General features: G+C 37.7%; 1 pseudogene; it reads right to left on the reverse strand.

Moving 5' to 3' along the window:
• Window positions 1-504: 504 nt before the first annotated feature.
• LOC145597949 (scarecrow-like protein 9 pseudogene) lies at window positions 505-4,058 on the reverse strand (annotated as a pseudogene).
• Between the last annotated feature and the right edge of the window lie 617 nt (window positions 4,059-4,675).

Raw genomic sequence — 4,675 nt, forward strand, 5'->3', positions numbered from 1 at the left:
ACCCATCCATACACTAGTCACCACTTTAAATGAAACAGAAAGAAGTTTTACATGGAAAAAGTTACTTGGGCATGATGAAATCCCAAGTAATAAATAATTTGTATAATAATGTTTAAGATACAAGGGAACAAAGCAACTATAAACTAAATTATTAATAAACAGTTGGATGATTTCAATGGCAAAATCAATCAGCAGATTATGCAAAATACCTCAGCCACAAAGAGAGTTTCATCATCTCGCTATGAAACAGCTGTGCTGAGGGCTTGAATAAGATCCTTGCACCTTCCATACTTGGGTACCGTTACAGTTTGAGATGATGGAAGCACACTTCCGTCAGTGATCAAAGAGTAACAGTCATGGTTCGCATAGTTTTTGAAGGCAAAGGAAGCGACAGGTACATAAACGGATCAAAAGTGACTGAGACCCTTTTGCAAATAGGACAAACCAGCTTTGATCGAAATTGACCATAAATAGAGGAAAGGTAAAAGGCAAGCTTTACTTAGATGGCCCCATATAGATATGAAATTCAACAATCCTTCCTTTCACATAACAATTTTGTGCCACACATTACCAAGCAACAAATATATGTGCCCACTGCTTAGAAATTTATTCTTAGAACATTACATTAACAGTTCAAAACAATCTTGAGAGAGATCATTAGGAAACTGAAAGCCTGTAAGAATTATAAAATCAACTAACATGTTCATACACATTTAACAATATAAAGACAAAAAAAAAAAAAGGTACAGATCAACTATTATAGTCTCATTACCACTGTTACCAGCTAGGTGAGTCTGCCAATGTTCATCTGCCACTTTATCAAGAAGCTTTGTAGTGGTACAATGTTTCTTTGTCCATCATCCATTCGATATTACCTAAGACATGTGCTTCGGTATAAGTAGCTCTTTAAGAATGCAGGAACACAACAGTGCAATCTTCCTTGAAAAGTCACAGCTACGGCATTAATTTTATGGCTTGGAATCTTGGATTCTAAACTGCATTTTCCATAATGAGCTATAGAGCTTCTGCATCCAGTTCCAACTCCAGTTCAATTTACAGGTCTTTAGCAATCATGAGATCCTCTCAAATCGCATAAGCTCCATCGCAGCAGCAGGTCAATTGAATCAAATAGAGAAGCCCATATGCCATACACCTTTTTTCACATCTGATGACACAGCCTCTTGACTTGTCAATGGAAAATTCAAGAGTCATCTGTGTAAACTTTCATGAAAACCAGGGGGGGTATGGGAGGGTGAGGGGCATGATATTTTCTTGATTGTAGAAGAGGAGCTCCCGATGGATTGCTTGGCTGCGAGTAACGATCTGTAGAAATATAGTCTATCACATGAGACTATTTGCCTTTAGTGCTGGCAGTATTTAAGTAGGTTGCCATGTGCTCAAGGCAAAGAGTACCCGTCCTTTCCATCCTAGAAGAAGCCATCGACTGTCTTCATCAATCATAAAATCCTTGTGGTAAGCTGAGTGAACCTGCAACAAAGCCCTCTCCTTGATCTCCGAGTCTAGGGGAAGTTGTGTAAATCCGGCTCTGATAATACGTATCTTCCACTGCTTATATGTCTCTGGTCTCTCTACCCTCTCCCAACCCTCACAAGCTACAACATTGAGGGCTTCTCTGGCAAGAAGATCTCTTTCAATCAGCATCCTCTCACTATACTCACGGGGCACAATAGTTTCAAGCATATCAAACTGTGCTGAGAAATGAAAAAGAGCCTCTCTAAATCGGGTGACAAAGTAGGGTGCACTGTAAGAGCCATTAACCACACCATTGATGAAAACATCAGGATTAAGTTTTCTAATCAATTTGAGAGCCTTGTTTCTAGAACTTTCAACAGACACGGTTTCATCGGGCAAGTTTTTCAATCGATAGATACAATTGACAATAAGTACCTCACCCTCATCAATGTCGAAATCCTCTAGTTGAATGGTATCCCATCTCTTTGCAATTGCACGGTACTCGAAAGGAACTTTAAACTCCTGCGCATAATTCTCCAACCGACGACCAGTCTCCTCAACCCTTTCAGCAGGTCTGAAACCTGGTTGTGGAAAATCTATGCCAGTAATCTTAATTCTCGGTGGTCCACCCTCTCTCATTGATTGTCTTTGAATAAAAGTTGGCCACTGAAACCCATAAAGGATGCCAAAATCTATGATGTGGATCTTAGAAGCTTTTCTTGTTCTCTTTGCAATAGACTTGTTTGAGAAAAAATTGGACAGCTTCCTGAATGGACATGCTGCAAGATACAAAAGGTATGCTTTTAATACATCTGCAGCAGTTGTTCTCTTGCTAGTAAGACCTTTGTAAATCTGGCTTCCAGTACCAGCCAAACGAGCCTCAAGTCCATCAGCCACATAATGGGCCAATCTCTGATTTCCATCGCCCAGTGGAGATGAGTGCTGCCTGATCTGCTTTAGAAAGTCATATGCAGTTCTGCGGTCATCAGCTGCAACAGATTGTGCACAGGTTGTAAGAAGTGTTCTCAAATCCACCACTTCTTTGCGTCCACCTTGTCTCTTACGACGGCCTTTTGGACCACTTTTTGACTCATCATTTTGCTCTGTCTTCTTGGTAGCAGCTGTTTGCAAGTTTGTTCTAAGAGAAACAACAAGCTCATTTTTATCACCACCATGATGCAAGAGAACCTTGTCAAACATATCTGAGCGTACCTTGGAGTCATCATATATAGCAGCCTGTTTAGACAACCTCTCTTCTTCAGTATCCCCAAAAGCATGCTTCCTTCCCCGACATTCATCCCTGATATCATCCTCACCATTATTCACAGCTGGATTTACTAATGATTCATTACACTTCTCCTCTGTATTCTTAATTGATACATTCGTATTGGCACTGAAAAGAAAGTCACTTTGAATAGGAAGGAACTTATTCGCTTCCTCAACTCCTTTATTAAACTGATAAATAGACTGACTCTCGGTACACAGGCCAGAGACCCCAAAAGAATTTATCTGAGAATCGACTAATCCCCCATCATTGTCATAGCTAGCACTAGTTGAGCTATTTGACGACACTGGCAATTGGTAAACAGGAAAACCATTCTCAACATCAGAACCACAAAACTCCCCCTTTTCATAACCCCAGCTGGAATCAATCAAATAGCTATTGCTATCAATACTAACATCATTGTAACACCTATACGAATCATCATAAGAACAGCTATCCGGGTTGTTCAAATTGGAACAAAAGTAAGACGGGTTTGGGTGTGAATCGCGCTCAACCAAAAAACTCTTTCCAATAACCTCATACAAAGATTTCTCAGCATCCTGAACAGCTTGATGCTGTAATGATTCCTGAAGCATACAACCTTTACCCTCAACATCTTCTTCCATTAAAATTTGATTAATGTATGTCAAAACAGAATCCGAAAAATCATATTCTTCATTCAAATTATCCTCAGTAACACTAGAAATTGAAGATAAATCTCTTGTACTTGTATCAGAGATATTGAAATTAACATCTCCAGCATCACTGATGTAATTATTATGACCAACTAAACCATTTCCCAAATTGGGTAATTCATTCACATAATCATAATTATAATTTGAATATACAGGAAACCCATGATCATTAACTGACTGAAATCTAATTCCATTTGCTAATCCAACATAGTCATGAACTCTGGGATCCATTCGATTCAAATTTTTTCAATTTAACAAAAATAAATCAAATAAATCGACCCAAATTCCAAGAAAGCCAAATGTTGAATCACACAACTAAAGTATGAATTTGTACTACATGTAAGAACAGTATTAAAGAATAAGCAGAGTAATTCACTGGTTGTGAGAAACTCAAAGAAGATGAATAAATACAAAAGTATAAATTCGTACCTTAGAAAAAATAGCACCCAGGAGATATTGATTGTGGTATAAAAAGGAATGGAGGGAGAGAAAGGATTAAAAGTGAAGTGTAGAAAGAGTATAATGTGAACAAAAAGCTATAACTTTGCATAGATTTGATTAAGAAGCATATACATCGTAGTTCTTTACTTCTTTGTGCATTATTATTTATGAATGATCCTTCACAAGTTGATTTGTGTTCGCTGTCGAAATACAAACAGTATTCTCTCAATCTCCAATTGTTTTGCCGCTAGTCATATTTTACGAGGAAGTCTCATAGATTAAAAAAAACTAGTGTACCCGTGCAAAATGCACGGGATATATATTATATTAGAGATATATTTATATATAATATAGGAAAAAATATATTTAAAATACGGGAAGTTGATTTTGATGTTAACTTAGACCTCAATCTTTTGAGTTGTTATTGTTTATTGTGTACTTGTAGTTTGATGATTTGCTTTGCAAAAGTCTGCTTAGCTATGCTACCGAGTGTTAGTAATATGCGAACACTCGTTCTGGCTTGCTATTATGGCCGGGATTTACTTTGTCAAAGTTATAGAGGTTACTCGTTCAGTATTATAAGGGGTTACTCAGTTAGTGTCAAAAGGGTTATTCCATTAATGCTCTAGGAGTCACTTTGATATTTTGCAAGCAGTTATTCGGTGAAGCCAGTCACGCAAAAAGCGTGCTGTACATTTTTTTGTGTTAATGGTTAGAGAAGGATGTTGTTTAGAGGGTTGTTCCTAAAAAGTGTATATAATTGAAGGGTTGGGGATTTTGAGTGTTATGGTTAATTATTGAT

The sequence above is a fragment of the Chenopodium album genome, chromosome 20, assembly GCF_948465745.1.
Source record: "Chenopodium album chromosome 20, dcCheAlbu1.1, whole genome shotgun sequence".
In the NCBI taxonomy this organism is placed as follows: Eukaryota; Viridiplantae; Streptophyta; class Magnoliopsida; order Caryophyllales; family Amaranthaceae; genus Chenopodium; species Chenopodium album.